Here is a 19181-nt window from a genome sequence, read left to right as displayed (position 1 = left end):
ACCACATATTTGACCCCTTTTGTTCCATCTGCCTCTACCTTCCCCTCTTTTCCCCCACTCCCTGGTAACCACTAGTCTATTTCTATGTCCCTGAGTCTCTGTTTGTTTGTCCTGTTCATTTGTTGCTTTTAGGTTTATATCCCACATAAGTGATATCACGTAGTTTTCAACTTTTTCTGTCTGGCTTATTTCACTTAGCATGATTATCTCAAGTTCCATCCATGTTGTTTCAAATGGCAGTATTTCAAGATGCCCCCAAATTTTTAAACCATCTTGATACTTTGATCACTGCCATCTAATATTTCTGCAACAATGGAAAAGTCTATATCCTATGCTGTTCATTACAGTGGCCACTAGCCTCATGTGGCTATTAAGCACTTAAAATATGGCTAGTGCAAATGAAAAGCTGATTTTTGAATTTTATTTAGTTAATTTTAATTAATTTAAATTTAAATAGTGACATGTGGCCAGGGGCTACTATATTAGTACAAATAGATTTAGACACTCAAGGACATTAATTAAGGGAGGAAAGGGCATAAACAAATAAGGTGCATTATTAGTATTTTAAAAGGGAAAAAACTAATTTATAGGCATACAAAAGAACTGCCACACAATAAAACATGATGATATATTTTTATCAATTAATTTGTCATTAGCAGAAAAAATATGTATACTAGTCAGAGGTTAAAATGTCATTTTTTACTCCAAAGCAAAATTGAATAGATTTATTTGAGTAGTCTTCCAGAACTATGGAGAAATAAAATATTTGAACAGATATTATATAATGTTTCTTTTTAAAAATTTTTTCCAAATAGGGATTATAAGATTTATTGGTTCTCAGTATTCACAGAATTTACCAATCCATTTCCTCAAGTTACATAAATACAAAACAGGTCAATTTTCAATACTCTACTTCATTACTTCACAATTTATTTTACCGACGGCATGGTACCTATTTTATCCAAAGAAACACTGGAACTCAGCTACCACTACCTCATAGCATTATCAAAAACAGAATTCTTAAAGATGTTATGCTTTCCCATATATCAACTGCTTCTTAATGTGTCTTCCTTTGAGTCCCAAAATAGCCCCAATAAAAGTCTTTTAATATACCTTAATATTTCTTTTAACATACAGATATGATCCTTTTTTTCTCTATAGAGAAAACTATTAAATATTGATCCCAAAAGTCATATTTTACTCTAATATTTAGTAGCCTTTAAAATTTTGAATTTCACCACAAATTTTTATTTAAGTCTAGGGAAAAGATAGTAGTAATTTTATCATTTAGTAATGTTTAAAATGTAATTCTAACTCACTATTTAATTAATTAGAATTTTTAAAATCTTACTTCTCTGCATAATTCATAACAAGGTGTTCTAACTCAAGATAATTTAGCAAATTACTTCCAAAGTCAATCTTATCGACTAGATTAGGTATAAGAATTTATCACCACAAAGCATTGAGGGAGATTAATAAAAACATTTCAATAGACTATTAGAAACAATAAATGCATATTAGCATTATCCTGTAGCCAAAACTAAAGATTGTATTGGCCATAACCAATACAAATTCTTCTGGCCGTTAAGTTGTATGTCCAGGAAACATATTTTCAAACTCAGGAATACAAAGTTCACTTTCTTTGTTCATGCACTTTTTTATAATTTGTCTCTGATCACAAAAGCATATGTGATATAGAAATGTAGAAAGCTCATAGAAAAAATGAGAAATCATTATACCCCCAACCACTCAGAGATAACCATAATTAGCTGTATTTCCTTGTATGTATTTTTTTAACATTTATATGGATGTATATTTTAAAAATTGGGATCATGCAGTATACATCATGGATTGCTGCTAATTTTCATTTAGCATTAAATATGATCCATTGTGGAAAAAATAAATTTTGAGACCTTCTAGGAACACTCATGAAGACATTTATAATACGTCTTCAAAACATTTTCTATTCATTTTTCATAAGGTTATATTTCCTTGAGTGAGTTATAGGCTATCAACTAATTAAATGACCTAATAGAAAGTATATTGTATTTGTAAAGCTCAGAACATAGCAGGTGCTCAACATTATCTGAGCTCTTTCTATCTTCTGGTTTCCTAGGCCTTTTCTAGTGATGGCTGACTTTTATCCTTGTAGGACAAACAGATGTAAGATCTGACTATACTCATGCTCATAAAAAATACATATCTAAACTTCTAGCTCCCCTGCTCATCTGGATAAATAATTCAGGATATCATTCAGATAAGGAAATGGTCACTATGCTTCAGAAATACACTGATAATACCATGTACAAGGCCCAAAGGTAAGTAAATTGTTGCTTAACAAATAAAAATTTACTCTCAGAAAAATCTTTAGGCAAAACACGTTCAAAAGAGTCTGCTAAACATTTTAAACACACATTTAATAAAATATCTTTATGACCTGAAATTGTCTGTGCTATGAGCTAACAGTTGCTATTAAGAACTGCCTGGTCATGACAAAGCCTTTTTTTTATAAGTTGGGGAATAGGCAAAGCTTTCAGCCACTCCTAGCCTCTTCACAGTCTATACAGGAACCACTGTGTACTTGCCCTCCACGCATTTCTATCACCGTAACTCAATGCAAGCTTGCGGGGGAGTGCCATTGGAAAAGTGAGACAGGGACCCAGTTCTTCTACAGAATTACCTTCTAACCTGTACGCAACCCTGGTATGAGGAATATGTTGCCATATGCTCAAGCAGAAAAACTGCATAGTACCTGTGGACACCCTACACAAATTATTGGATTTATCTGGAAGAATATAAAGAATGAATGGTAATTTTGCCGGCAGTTTGCTTATACAAGTCATCAAAATAGTCAGTTAGTACACATAATAAAGGCAAAAAATGTCAATGAAAGGATTCTGTTTGTACAGACTGATATGTGACAGATTGTATATTTCACTGATTATTTTTGTGTCATATACATATATTATTCCCAGACTATTCTTCTGCCTTTATTCAAAATCCAAAAGTGTGAGGTGGAGAAACCCTTCAGTGCACACCTATCTCCCCGTCAGGGCTACTGAGGTGCTCCAAGAAAGTCAACAATTCTTTTCAATGTAATTAGAAGACACAATATTTTAAGCAGTCCTCTTTATTCCCAAGGGAAAGGTTGTAGAGAGAGCTCCCAAAGATAAATTTCAATGAGTTGATCAAGTTATAACATAAGGGCATTTTCTAAAAGGAATTAAAATTGCTTTCCTTTTTTGCAATTGATATAAAACTTTCAGTCCAGTGAAGCTAAAATAATAACCACAAAAATTACCATCGGTTCTTTCTCAACTTGTAGTCGATCTTACAATTTGGTTTTGGAATATATAGATGGATATACTAGAGAACAATAAACTAAAACATTCAACCACCATTTTTAAATGTAAGCAGAATTTCTCTTATTTTGAGATAACTACTTACCATTTACTAGGATAACTATATAAAATTACCATGAGGGAGAAAATAATTCGAAAAAGTAATAAAATAAATTTTTTCATAGAATGCTATTATGTTTTCAGTTTAGAGATTTAGAAGAGATAAAATACAGACCTGTTTTTCAAAAGAATTGGTTGCAAAATGTGGAACAATTTAATTGAGCTTTTAGATATTTTTAAAAGTCACCTCTAAATATTTTCTGTTGATGAGTTATTCTGATTGTTTTGATCTAAATAGTCTGAAATAATATATAGAATTATGGTTGCAGCAAAGAAAAAAAGATTTCTAAATTAATGCTTTCAAATCATTTGTTCTCATTGTGCATCAGAACGTCTATGTGCTGTGTTTAGAGTGTAAAGCGAAGTGAAAATGCAATCAAAATGAATACTGCATTTTGCTTTTTAAATTCCAGTTTCTCAACTTTAATTCTACACTGAAGACTGTTGAGGAAGCAAAATAAAATAACTAAAAATTTTAAGTATTCTAAAATTTAATCCCTTTATTTCTGCATTCATGCCAATGTGCTACTGGGTACATTATATATTCTCCTAGTATATAATTAAGAAGGTGGTAAAGGTCAAACATTAAGAAAATACTTGCTTTCCCCCCCACAACAGCCTGTTAAAAATCATTAGAATGTGCTGCACGGTGATACACTACAAGCTTGGTAGATATCAGCATTCACAGTTAAAATAAGTACTGCATTGGCTGTATATAACAAAAAAAATCCTTTAACAAGTATAATAAGACTTAATAACTTATATTTGTGCCTATGTGTTTTTAGCAATATCATATGAAAAACATAAACTAGGCTGTCCAGTAAAAATTTTCCTCAAAAAGATAAGCACTACACTTCTGTATTTAGATTCTTAGAGGTATTATTCATAATTATAATAGAATTGTGAAGCCTTTCAAAAATGCATCAAATATGAGCTGTCTGACAGCTGAGAGATGAATTCTAGGGGCATTATGAGAAATTACTTTATTACTCTCTATACTTTTCTGTATTTAAAAATTTTTTTTAAGAAATAGCTAGCAAAATTCAAGTAACTAAAATCTGTATTAAAAAAACAATTCAAAAATTGTGGACCATTCATAAATTTAACGGGAGGTGGGGAATCATAACTACTTGAACAACTAAAACTGTAATAAGTTTTCTTAGAATGCAGGTCAATCTGACAGCAAAGAGTAAATTTCCTTAAACAGAAACAAAGAAAATAAAAAAAAAATGTTTCAATCTGAGAGTCCTTAATGAATAGGATTCTTAAAAATAATGTATTGTGACTTACTCAAATATATAAGAATAAGTTTCAATTTCTCAAGAGTTACATCATTTAGGACTGAAAAAGATTTTTCTACCTCCTGATTCTATAACAGAGATAGGATCGCCAGGCTAGCATTACCACGGGGCATGCAAGAAGCTTGCCAAGCAGGGACATGATCTTATTAAATTTAGTATATTAATTCATTTCTTGAGATTAACAAAAGTAGCAGTATCATCGAAACAAATTTCTTCCAGTTTTATAAGTAAATAATCAAGTTTTTATCTTAATACTATATCACTTAAAAAGTCAAGTAAGTCAAGTAATGTCAATTTTTAATGTCACCTGGAGCTTTATATTCAAAGGTGAAAAAAGCATAGTCCTCATCAAATTAAACTAGTGCAGAGTTTTAGATAGAGCCACAAATTAATTTTTATAAACTTTAAGTACTACATACTAACTGGAACCCATATACCAGTGTAAGAAATTTGGTCCAATAACTTATTTCCAACGAGTTTATTTAATTACCTTGATATTTACAAGCATAATTCAAATTTATACATGACAAACAGAAGAACTACTGTACATTAAAACATTATTTTATCATGCAAACTACAACTAATAGAAGCTATACGATTTCTCCTTATCTTACCACTAAAAACACATATTTCTTCTGTACTTATGTCTAAGGAAAAATAAAAGATTGCTTAGAAAGCTTAACTCCATTGTAATTTATTAAAAACTATCAGTTATGTACTCAGAGTAACCAGGAGTTTATAAAGGCTAAATAAATCTTACCTTTATGTAGCCCCAAGACACTGACAGTAAATAATTTGCTTCAGGCATTTTCAACTGATTATATAGAGAGACAGTAAGTTCTAAAACATGTATATCTTCAAAACCTCGATAGTTTAACAATCTCCGCAAGCCTCAGGGTGTGTGGGTTTTTAAAGATTATTGGTAATTAAGTAAACATAAGAAAGCCTTGCATTAGATCCCATCCAGCATCCAGCTGTCTTCCCACTGAACACATGCCGTTTGTAAAACTCCAGAATGAAAGAGAATTCAACTATTCTGAATAAAGAAAATTCATGTGATAAAGAAATATCTAAAGATCTAAGGGTCTGCATCTTTCTCTCCCTGAGCTCCAGGGTTTAATGAATAATTTATGCCAAGATGCTTAGCTGCAAGAAAGACAAGTTCTGTCAAAAGCTACCAAATAAGGAACTGCAGAAAAGCTGGGAAGAGTGACAAGAAACTCCTCCCATAAAACCCCAACTATGCACCAATTGCATTCTATCCCTGGATCTATCAGATCAGGAGGCATGGACTAGGCTCTAGGTGCTTTTTGATTGGTTGGCAAGGGCAAACCTCTGAGGACATTTTCCTCATCCTCACCTCTGGTAAACGCCATTTAAAAATGGTATCCCTACAGCTGAGGCTGCTGTATGAAAAGATGAATGGGGCTTCCCTCTCGCAGTGATGAAAAACAGCCATAAAACTTTTCAAAATGCATAGTTCATTCTTAAATAAGGATTACCAATCCTTTTGGAGTCATTTCTATGAATTTTAATATTCTCTGACTTCTCTTCCTTCAAAATAAAAGCTGCTCTGAAAATGGCAATCAGGCATTTTAATTGCTTCCCTCTCTCAGATCCAAAACAAAACGAGTGGCTTCCCTGGTGACACAGATATAGCCGAAGTTCTTCATCCACCCAACGTAAAAGCATAGTGTGACTATACAATACAATTAATGTCCAGGATGCACAGATAGAAGTGATACATTTCCTCCCCTGCGTGCCATGGCTGTTTTCGGCTCCTTTTGTTTCCATTGTTACATATGCCTGAGTGCCATAACCTTAAAAATCTAAGGGTGGGGGCGATTTATTAAAGATCTGAATGGAGGAAAAAATAGACTGAAAGGTAATACACTGTGTAGGATTAAAAAATGTGAAATTTTGTATATAGATTTCAAGATCTATATTTTGATCAAAAGAGAACATTTTTATGATTGTGTACAAAGTTAAGAAAGGTATAAGCGTGGCTCGTAGGAATACAGACTTGATCTCGAGAGTAAGATATTTTTTAAAAGGAGAGTTAAACAAGAAATCTAAACTCTTCTGAGAAAAAAACAATCTTTTTAATTTAGTTTGGGATAGTATTATTCTGGAACTTTTACACTAAAGAGGTCTTGTGGATAATTATCTAGCTTTTACTCTATTTTAGCACAAAATTCTGTCCATTCTACCTCATCTCTATCTCCAAGTTTGTACTTACTGCTCTATGCTTCTTGGTAACGTGGTTACTCCTCAGTGTTTCTGCATCAGGTTTGTCTGTCTTAGACAGTGTGTCCTCATGAGGAACATCCCAGAAATACTCGGCCTCTTCGAGTTTCTACTGGTCTTTTGTTGTCCAAGTCCTCAGCTGCAGTTCACATCTACTGTATTGTTTCCTCAATTCCTCTTAATCTTCTATGAAAAGAACTCAAATCCCAACACCGCACTAAAATTGCCTCCAAAAGAATACTAAAGAAGTCCTTCTTTTCGCTAGTCGTTCATTCTCAACTTCTCTAAAGTGTTCAACACTGTTTGATCACTCTTTCCAACTCCCTCGACTTCTTTGGTTTTCTTCCCACTTCTCTGACTATGCCTTTTTTGCCTTCTTCCGTTCATTCTTTAACATGTGATGTTTATAGAGACCCTGTCCTTGTCCCAGCATTCTTCAATGATCATTTCTAACCTGAACTTTAGTAACATATTTCCAAATGACTATATGATCCTCTCCCCTCTCGAATGCCCTGCCTGTCATCTTGAACTTTTTCAAAATAGATGGATTCATTTTTCTTTTTAAAGTAGTTCTTATTATAACTATTCCCATTCAGTCAGTGGGCCCATATTCCAGTATCCGAGACTGAAGTTTACGGCTCTTCCCTACCATTTGACAGGTGTTTCATGTGAATCAGCCATTATTAGGTGTTTAACATAAATCATCTAAACGAATCCTTCAGTAACCCCGACATGTTTCCTGTCTACCGCATCACTTCTCTCCTTCACCAACTTTGTTACCAAATTCTATCTTCTACAAAATGCCTTTCTGTTTAGTCTGTTCCTTTCCATCCCCACTCCCATCATCTAAATCCAGAGCCTTAAAGGATGAAAGAAATGGAAAGTACCTTCATATCATCTCCTCCGATCCCCTCATTTCCACATAAACAGACCTAGAGACAATGCTTTTTCCAAGTTCACTCAGGTACTAAGACCATAGACTCTGAATCCGAGTCCTTTAGTGCATAATCCTCAACATATAATCTCACCTCTAAGTATCTCAGTTTTCTCATCTGTAACACTGGTTACTGTTGCAGCTAGTCTCCAAAGATGCCTCCTACATCAAATATGAGCTGGCTTGTGTAGCCAACAAGTGATGCTGTGTGACTGCAGAGGCTGTCATGAGAAGTCCTGCAGCTTTCACCTTGGTCTCCTTGAATGTGTTATTGGGATCCCTAAGCCATTCTGTAAGAAAGTCTAATTATTCTAAGACAGCTCTGCTATGAGGAAGCCCAAGAAAGTTTATAAAGAGGCTACTGGGAGAGTAAGAGAGGGAGGGAGGGAGGAAGGGTTAAAGTACATGCACCTTTATATGTAAAAAGTAGTTGTGTTCTAGGATCAGATAATCATAACTGAATTTTTCATCTACATGAGTGGTTGCTGGGACATGGAACAATCCTCCCTGGTTAAGAACTATCCCATGTATTCAAGGACATTTAGCTGCCCTGCCTTCTGCCCATGACATGCTAGGAGTACTCCCCAATAAGTATACCCTGAATTTCCTGAATGTTCCCCAGTGTTAAGGATCACTGTTCTAGTTGCTTTAACTGTATCTTTTAAACCAGGGTGGAGATGCTTAAGGTAAAAAAGATAGCTTCTTTCTTTACATTTTCCAAAGTAGTTAGTGAACCACAAGCACAAAAAGATCCTACTGTAAATCCCTAATCTGCTGAAGTGATATGACAATGATAATGATGATGATAATAATAAGAAAAAAAAAAATTAAAGCTGTGAGCCAAATTAAAATTCATATTATTTTTTTCCCATTATAAGGGACAGACTAGAAGCTCTTTCCAATTGTCATGGTAGCAGCCTGCAGAAGAATCTAGACAATCCAGAAGAGAAATCTGGATGGGGCCAGAGAGATACAATTCATACAGTTAGATTTGGCTTCTAAAAATTTTAATGAGAAAACTGTAACAGGTATGGTAGAGTATTTATTAAGCACATACTATGCGCCAAGAGCTTTATATATCTTATCTCTAATCTTTGCAAAATCCCAGTAAGATAGATATTATCCCCATTTTGAGGTGCAAAGACAGGAACTCTTAAATATTCAATAACTTGCCCTATATGTGACAGGGCTAAGGTGCAAGTTCAGGTCTTGTTTAGTCTTTGCTCTTCATGGTGTATGAACAGTTCATCATATAATTGTAATACATAGTGTGAATTTAGGGGAGGACTCATCTATCCTTAATCCTATGCTGACTTCACAGTTTCTTGAATTAAAGAGCCACTGCTACTATCACCTCTGGACAGCATGGATCTGAACTAGTGCAGGCAGGAAGCTGGTGCCCAGAGACAGGCAGCCTCACCTGACAAATGAGACCTACTTATATGTGGGAGTGCATGTGAACAAGACACAGATGCCCTCGCACAGGCAGAACTGAAGATTTACTGACTGGTAATCTGCTTCTCTCAAACGCCCAGATGGTTTTACATACAAACGTGTGTGCATGTACTGAAAAAGGAAAAAAAAATATTCTTTTAGCATTTAGTTCTCTTTTCATATCTTTTCCTAATAATACTCCCTGGGATCTGTAGATGCCACTCCTCTTTTATTCTTCATTTTCTTAGTCCTTAGCTAATACCTCAAGTAATCAACAATCTTTCTGGACTATTTTAAGATATTTCAGGATATTTAAAATTCTGCTGATGGACCTGAGTCATTGAGATATTAACATATGCTGGCATCATTGACCTTGTAACAGTGGTCAAGAGAGATAAGACATTTTTCACTAGGGGAAGAAAAAGACAAACCAACCAAACTATGAGGAAGCTGAAACTCAGAAGGTCAAGTGTCTTGCTGAAGGTCACAAAGCCAAGTATCAGAGCAGGATTTGAACCCAGGCTGTCTGGTTTCAAAATACTCTAAATTGCCAAAAATGTATTTCAGGTATTAATCTATATTTAGCCTAGCATCTACAAATGATATGTCTATTGACATAATATATTCTAAGCTGTACATGATATTACTGTGCTTGAAATATTTAAGAAGTATTATTTAAAATAAGTGTTCACTTATTTTAGTTTATTAACTCTTCAATTTCTCCAACCTAAGAGATTTTTCTGGTAACAGCATTGTTTTTGGTATAAAACTTTGAAAAATATTTTATTCTATAATCAATCTATATTTATTTTATATCTTTCTGCTTGGGATCAAAGTTCCAGACATTGTTACTAATCAAGAAGCAAATCTTTATAAAGTGGGCTCACACGTATCTAATACTATTCGGCTTAAAAGCAAATCTAATTGCTAAATGCACCCTGAAGAATTCTGAGGCAAGGTTTAACTTCAGATACTAAATACAATAACTACAACATACCAGTGTCTCTAAAAACACTGAAATCAGTGTGCTTCTGATTTCAGCTGCCTTAATAGTTTTAGAGGCAGACAATAATCTAGAATTAATTTATAACTTATATTTTAAATAACAGATTTTTAAATATATTTTTATGCTACAAAAGCTAAACTTCCTTTGATTAATGCATACAGTACAAAAACTTAATGCAAGTAAATCCACTAAATCTGTTTGTGTTTACTGCCCTCTAGTGATAACAGATTCAAATGTGATTTAAGGAACAGCTCGGTGCCTGAAGAGTCATCATACTTCAGAAAACAAAAAACATACCTTACAAATATCATGGAGGCTTGAGATTAAGAGGAATCCCAGGTTGACTTTTTTAAAACTGAGTTATCATCTAAGAATCATTCTCTAATGAAAACTGGTTTAAAAAATTTCACCAAAAATGTTTTATTTAATAGAGGAAACAGCTGTAACATTTTGTGAGAAAGAAATTCCAATATAAGAAACTTAATTTTTGTCGAGAGGTTCCTCGAGGCTGAAATAACATGAGAGTGATAATAGCTGTATTAAAACTTCTTTTCTACACGAGCTCTCATTAGTTAGCATAATATTCTATATTTTTTGATACAGCTTGAATTATATACAGTAGTCTTCTGTTTGCAATTAATTAGTAAATCTAGCTGAAACCACTACTACTACCATCATCATCATCATCATTATCATCACCATCACTATCTTTATCATATCTACCAAGGACTTTTGTTTCACTGAAGAATAATTAAGGCTATGAATGGGTGCATAAATCTCACATATATGAAGCACCCACAAAAATAATCTTGTATGAAAGGAGACTTTCTACTTATAGAGAAAATTAGGACCTCCAATTCACTTAAACTGTCCTAAGTTAATACCAATTTTCTATATTTATGATGGCCATTTTAATTGCCATAAAATATTTACTGATATTCCCTGTGTACTTGGTGGTGGTATGCTTTGTGAAAACAATTTAAACAAAGAATACCTGTCTTCTAAACCAACTAAAAAAATGCAAATATGCATACTTCTAGAAATACATAATCTTTTATGTATACCACTTTTATATATGAATCTTAAAGTAGTTTTGAGTCATAAAATTTGGGCTACACTTCAAAGGAGAAAGGATATTCCTTTCAACAAATATGATGCCACTATCTGCTTACTAGAATGGCTAAAATGAAAAAAAAACCAAACAATACAAAATACTGGCCAAGATGCACAGCAAATGGAACTCTTATATATTGCCGGAGGAAACACAAAATGGTATAGCAACTTTGGAAAATAGCTTGGCACTTTCTTATAAAGTTAACAAGCATACTGACTATATGATTATTTATCTAAGAGAAATATAATCATATGTCCATACAAAGACCTATATGCAGATGTTTTCAGCAATTCTACTCAGGTCAGCGGAAACCTGAGAATATCACCCAGATATCACCTAGTGAATAGATAAACAAATTGTGATACATCTATAAAATGAAATACTAGAACGCAATAAAAAGAAACAAATTATTAATACATGCAACATGTTATTAGTAGATGAATCTCAAAAGCAATATGTAAAGTGAAAGATGCTATTTACAAAAGGCTCTGTATATACTTTATGATCTCATTCATGTAACATTCTGAAAGGCAAAACTATAGGGACAACCAGATCACTGGTTGCCAGTGGCTGGGAGTAGAGGGAGGGGAATGACTAAAAAGGAGCAAGAAAAACCTTTTTGGGTGTTGGAAATATTCTATATTTACATTATGGTAGTAGTTATCCAATTGTTTACATTTGTCAAAATGCATTCAACTATATATATAAAAAGAGTGCATCTTACCATATCTAAATTATACTTCAAATCCTGACTGTAAAAAATATTAGATAATGTTGTCAAATTACGTTAATTCCAAATTTGCTTAACTGTATCTAAAGAGAAATGAAAAACAAAAATCTCAAGCATAGTTACATGTGGTAAAATAACATTTTTACCCTTTCAAAGGGCTTCACCATTATATCCCAGGCAAATAGGTATATGTTTGCCTAAAGTCCATGTAGCTTTGAATAATACAATATCTGGTAAATTCCTAATTATGCAAAGCCTTTAGACAATATAAAAAAATTTGAACTATTCTTATTACTAACATCATTTTCATTTTAATCCTTTGGAATGAAGAGTTCCCTAAAATATTTTAGATATTTTCCTGCTTTCTTAAACAAACAAACAAACAAATCATAATTTAATTATTTAAATAGTGATTTGGGGCCACTTCTATTCACTCTTCACTGAATAGTCAACAAATATTTATTTTATCCTATGTTCATTTTAGGCCAAGTTCTGTGCCAGCTGTTAAAGATTTTAAAAATTCAATAAAATGGGTAGAGCTGCTTGTAGAAAACTAGTCTCGACTGCTATATTCATTTTTGAATCCTTCTGTCACTTTTTCATAGGTTTGATTTTTTTCTGATCTTTCATTGGTAGCCTTTTATTCTATGGTTAGTATTGATCAGCTTCCATATAGTCAAAAAGGTATTCCTTTCTTCTCACTGTTACGATGGGTTTTTGTCTAAAGGCAGCGTTTCCTAGAATATGTTGTAAAGAACAGTAGTCTCATGTGATAATTCTCAAAGACATACAGTGTCAAACTTTTGGTAGCATGCTAACCTTGGAGATAGTGTACATTAGCATATTAAAGGCCAAGAACTGTAATAAATAACCATTTTAATTTTAATTCAGCAGTTCTCACACTTATTCTACTACCTCTTTGTTCCCTTCTCATTTATTGTCAAGGAAAAAAAAAATTCTAGGGTTTCATTGAAAATTCTTATGGAAAGTAATGTGCTTTAAGAATCATAATAAATTTTTGCAGAATGATTATTTATTTATTCAACAAATATTTATTAAACAGCTATTATGTGTCAGTATGGAGGATACAGTAAGGAACAAGACAGAAGCATTTCCTCCTCATGCAAATCTTGGACTCTTAGGGCAAAAAAGACAAAAAACAAACAAACAAAACAGACAGACACACACGAAAATTTAGTGACAAACATGCTGAAGGAAAGCAAAGGGGGTAACATGATACTGTGAGGGTGGACTATTAAATACTCAGGAAAAGCTGCCCTGAGAAGGTAATGCTCTGAGATGAGACCCTAATGACTAGAAAGAGCCCACCAGAAGATATGGGGTAGAGCATTCTGTGCAAGGGCTGAAGGAATATAGCTAGCATGAGGGAATAGGTATATAGAATGAGATTCGGGATAGGTCATGGTTAAGATCATGTGGGTCCTTGTAAGCCTCCAAGAGTGTGTGGGATTAAAGGCCAAGAACTGTAATAAATAACCACTGAAAAGTTCTGATCAGAAGGTAACACGATGGGATTTACATTTTAAAAAATCTCCGGAGAGGATGGCTTGTAGAGGGGCAAAAGCAGATAGAAGAGGAAAGGAAGCACTTGGGGAAGAGCTAACAAGAATTGAATGCTGTCGAGGGACATTTTACTGCCCTTCCCCCACCCTCCGTTCTCGGATAAGGAAAGCTGCAAGATAAGTTTTGAATACGTAGGTACTTTCAAAACTTTCAAATATTCTAATGACATTACATTAGGATAGACCACTTTCATCAAATTTTAAGATGTTTGTATAATAGCCCGAGACCCCTCAGCAGAAAATTTATTTTTAAATCCCTTCTTCATCGCAAATTAGTAATGTGAAAGTCTAAGCAAAATTATACAACATAGCCCAAATTAGAATCTAGCACTCAAGTTGGCAATATTTTTATTAAAGTACTATGCCTTATTTGCACATTTTAGGAATGAAAGAACATTTTACTAAAGGCAATCATAAACACAATTAAAATAGGTGCAATAATAGATTTTTTTTTTTTTTTTCATTTGCAACAGTGATAGAATAGTAGAGTATGAGAATTCTGAGAAGTACCAGAGTATAGAGCATAGGTTTCTCTAGTTGGCTTCACCGGAATTCAAACCTTGCCCTGTCTATTATGAACACTACAGTATATGGCAAATTCTTAAGGGTCTCTAGGTTGTGTAGAGGGAGCTGAAGTTAATGAAAGTAATCCAGTATTAAGGAGATGTTAGGAGCACAGTAAGCTATTTATATTTTTTAATATAATAAATAGCTTAAACAATTTAAGCTATTTATATTGTGACCAGAGACAATGAAACTTGTTATAAGGAAAACAATCTGATTAAAACCACTGCATTAAGATTCCTGCAATAATATCTACCCAATAGTTTATGCAATCAATGGTTTGTCCACAAACTATTGGAATCATTGATACTAGCTAAAAATGATTATGGAGATTTCAAACAAATAGGAATAATTTTCTCAGAATGCACTGACTTGAGAAATGTAAAGACATTCCTGCAGTCATCAGGAACGAATTCCAGTCTCCAAAGGAAAATGTAGGTACAACCCTACAGGTGACTTGGGACCAATGAGATCAAGCTCAGTACCAGTAAGTGTACAATGATGGTTCTTGCAATCAGCAAATACTTATTTAGCAGAAACTATGTGTTAGTTACTGTTTCAGGTACTTCAGTCAGCAAATCATCTGCTCTGAAGGAGCTTTCATATTAGTGTATGGGAGACAGAAGGTAAACAAGCACGTGTAGGAGGCACCCCGCTTCCTTTTAGTGTGCTTTCTTGTGTTGCACAGGCTAGACGATTAAAAACTCTATATTCCAGATGCCTTTGCAGCTATAGTTTCAGATGTAATTTAATTTCTTCCAATCAGATGACACCGTGCTCCCTTTCACAAATTAAATAGCTGTCAATCTGATTATTGTTTCTTTGTAGACAATCTGCCTCTTTTCTCTGGCTCTGTCGAGATCTACTTGTTTCTGTGGTTTCTCTAGGAAACATCTGGATATGGATTTCTTTTCAAAATTTTTCATTGGGATTTACTGGACTTCTAGAATATTTCATCTTCCCCATTCTCTCTATTTTCTTCTGGAATTCAAATTAGATACATGTTGCCATTTTTCTGGAAAGGGAATTCTTGCCATATTTTAAGTACACATTGTTATCCATAAAATACGTCATAGGTTAGATAATGATAATTAATTCTATAGCAATCACTTTTATTAAAAATATTGCTTTTAAACAATTTTTAAAATTAGGTGTGACTGTTTTTATTATATCTCTAAACTTAATGGTACAGAAAACTGGAAAACCAATTTGATTTATCTAATTGCCCATAAAATAAGATGCACATATGTTTCTTCTAATAAAAAACTCGGACCTGAAAACATAGTTAAAAAATTAACTCACTTTTTTTTACATTTCAAAGAAATGGTTGCTAACCACCTCGATATTTATTCTTCTAGGATACCTGATTATATTTACATTCTTAAATGGGAGAACATAAACATTTTGCTTCTGAGAATAAAGATGATAGAGAAAAACAAAATAAAAAATACAAACTAAAACAAACAAAAAACCCTGCTTTACTTGACCTTCCAAATGTGAATCTAACACCCTGTGAGACAGCAAGTCAATCACACATTAGAAAGAATGGGATTGTCATACTACAATTCTTTGATATTGTGAAATATGTTCAAGTTGAAAGTTCTGTAAAGACATTTAGTCCAAACGTCTACTCAGAGAGGAGTCCTACAACTCCTTATATTTAATAGTCCACCTCTCCTGGATTTCTTCCATTGTTATGTAAATTTCTTTCACTTTGGGTGAATGCAGTTTTAAAACACTGAGCTAATACTGAGCTAGCTATATTAATGACCATTAGCTTGCACTGACCTAATACCATTCTTCAAAAATTCTTTATAAACCCTCGGAAATTGATTTCACTCTGGACACAGCAAATGAAAACAAATGTGGCTCAGAGATTTTAGTATAGAAGTTGCAACAAACACAATAGTAATTAATACCCTTAACCATTTAGGTAAAACAAAAACAAAACAAACAAATAAAAAACCCAAACAAAAACAAAAACACTCTAGGTCTTATAAATAGTGAACAACAGTTAAACATGAATAATTATAGCTTGCTAATCACTTTCCCCTATAACAGCTAGGGCAGAAAAGTAAGTGAATGAGAACATATGAACTTTAATTTGGGGTTCTAAGAAAAGCCACCAAGCAGATGGCTTTAATATAGCTTTGAGAATACCAGTTCTAATAATTCATAAAATTGTCTTTCCCTAAAACCCAGGATAAAAAAATAATAGGTAATATTTATTTAGTGACTTAGTTACTATGTACAAAGGATAGTGCTGAGTACTTCCCTGGCATTATCTTGTTTATCTCTAACAACAATCCTATGAGGACTATTATTATTCCCATTGTACAGATGAGTCTTCAGGTTGTAACCATTAACTCTGTGCAGGCAAATCCCAGGTAAGGTCCTGTCCTTTCACCAGAATTACAGTCCTGACAGTTGAAGGTCTACAGGGGATTTCTACTTATCTCACTTCAATTTCATGTCTAAAAATTTAACTGTCATATCTTCTACCCTACCATCCCCAGACTAGCTTCTCTTCCTGATTTTCCAACCAGCATCCTTTCTATGATTTGAGTTTAGAATTTCGTACTTTCCTCTGGCTGCAGTATCTTCCACCAAGTCTTTTATATCTTATCATCTTTCTCCTACCCATTCTATTCATTCCCATCTATTTCAGTTCCTCAACACTTACATGCATAATTCCCTAACAGATCTTTGCTGTTTTCAGTATTTCCTCTCAATATGGTCTATCCATCATACCACCACTAGATTTATCTTCCTAAAACTGTTTTGCTATTATTTTCCTTGTAGTAGTCTCCTTATTAAAAAAAAAAAAAAAAAAAAAAAAAAAAAAGCAAGGGTTCTTCAGGACTTATAGCGTAATGGGCAATGGCTTCGTCTTGCATTTAAGGCACTCTGCAGTGTAGCCCCAATCTACATTTCTCATACCTGCTTCTGTTCCTATAATAAGATTTCTGTTCCAGGCAGGCTCACTCATATAGAACACCCACCACTCACTCACCCACTCCCACAAATACACAATAAAGCTTACTCCACAAGAGTGTCCCATCCTACTCTGCCTCGTCTAGCCTCTAGAATGTCATCTCTTCCCTCATTAGCAACCTATATGAATCCTCAATATTCGAGATCCAGACTAAGTAGCACTTTTTTGCAATGCATCCTAATCTCTGGTTGTTACTGTTAAACACACTCTAAATGCCTCTACAGGACCACAATACAATGAATTACTTTGTCATTCATTAACATACAACAGGCTTACCTATATGGCAGCTATATATTCAGTGTATAAATCTATATGCTTTCATGTCTGTCTGCCTGCCTATGTCTGTCTGTCTGTCTGTCTGTCTGTCTGTCTATCTATCTATCTATCTATCTATCTATCATCTATCTTTCTATTTATCTGTTCATCCATCTACCTATCTCTGTGTTTGAATAAGAACACACATATATAAAAGTCTCATTTTGTCATAAAAACCTTTGGAACAGATACATGTCCTAGAGTAGCAGTCTCCAACCTTTTTGGCACCAGGGACAGATGCTCCTATGAGAATCTAATGCCTGATGATTTGAGGTGGAGCTGAGGCAGTGATGCTAGCACTGGGGAGTAGCTACAAATAGAGATGAAGCTTCGCTCGCTTGACACTCACATACTGCTATGTAGCCCAGTTCCTAACAGGCCACGGACCAGTACCGGTCCACGGCATGGGGATTGGAGACCCTTGTCCTAGAGTAACCAGACAAAAACAAAAGCCTTCAGTGAAAGCCTGAATACTGAACTGTGGTTAAACCTAATGACTTATTTCTCACATAGAAACGGTACCTGGTCTAGAAAATAGTCAAGGGTCAAATACAAATAATAAAGACACACCAGGCTAAAACTTTCATTCAAAAATGATGATGTCACTAAAAGACTGAAATCAGGGTCATGTCTAGCAACAAAATATTTTTATTCTTCATAAGATAAAAGCCTTGACAAGAGTAACACAGGACTATTTTGTTCTGGGTCACTTTAACTTTCCTGTGCCTTCTCGCCTCATCTGTAAAATGAAAGAGGTGAACAGGTTGATCTCATAAATCTCATTCACCTCTAAGGACTTCTGGAATTAAAAACAAACAAACAAAAAACCACTTTTACTAAGAGTACCAAAGTTTCCTTTCTCTGCGAAGTGGCTGACAGCAGTGGAAAATGGAAAGGGATCAATCACCTATTTGATGACTCATTTTCAACTCTTATAACGACTACACTGCTAGGGAATTTCTTCTCCCTCTGGCTATGGCTAGTGTCAGATCCGTGACTAAGATCCATGACTAAGACTTCATCATGCGCTGGACCTGGGTTCAAGGTCATTTCACTCATTCCTCTGATTCTCAGCTGGACTGTCATTTTAAATCTGCACAATGGTGAAAGGTTCTTGTTTCTTTTCCCCAACAAGAGGCACCTAGTAAATCTGATATTGATATTTGACACTTTGTTAATAATCATAATCTCAATTTTACACAGAATCAGAAAAATCATTTGAAGGGGTCTCGGAGGTTATCCAGGTAAGCAGCACACCAATTTTTAGACAAAATGGAATGAAGGTATACATGAGACCCTCACAACTCTCATAAGTTTCTTTTTGTATCTGCCTTCATATGTTTCTTTCAAAGTAATCATAAGTAAGTGGTCATTGAGAGTATAAATAAAAATATGCTATCATAGAGTGCTAGGTAACCAAGCTAAAACTAAAGTAAACAAACTCAGTGGGCCATCACATATGCAAGCTAGTGAGGTCCCATAAATCACCATGACTGG

At 34.1% G+C, this 19181-nt stretch overlaps 1 protein-coding gene and 1 long non-coding RNA gene across 5 annotated transcripts in view; both read right to left on the bottom strand.

The window, feature by feature from the left end:
* The window catches only part of LOC105299350 (cAMP-specific 3',5'-cyclic phosphodiesterase 4D), a 774866-nt gene that overhangs the window by 18553 nt on the left and 737132 nt on the right, over nucleotides 1–19181 (bottom strand). The window lies entirely within an intron of this gene.
* LOC111746263 overlaps nucleotides 17443–19181 on the bottom strand; it is a 16199-nt gene continuing 14460 nt past the window's right edge. Inside the window, exon 2 of the long non-coding RNA XR_002783033.1 lies at nucleotides 17443–18206. This is a non-coding gene — a long non-coding RNA (uncharacterized LOC111746263). The remainder of the gene's footprint in view (nucleotides 18207–19181) is intronic.

The sequence above is a fragment of the Pteropus vampyrus genome, unplaced genomic scaffold (assembly GCF_000151845.1).
Source record: "Pteropus vampyrus isolate Shadow unplaced genomic scaffold, Pvam_2.0 Scaffold181, whole genome shotgun sequence".
Classification (NCBI taxonomy): domain Eukaryota; kingdom Metazoa; phylum Chordata; class Mammalia; order Chiroptera; family Pteropodidae; genus Pteropus; species Pteropus vampyrus.
This window is presented reverse-complemented; position numbering and strand designations above follow the sequence as displayed.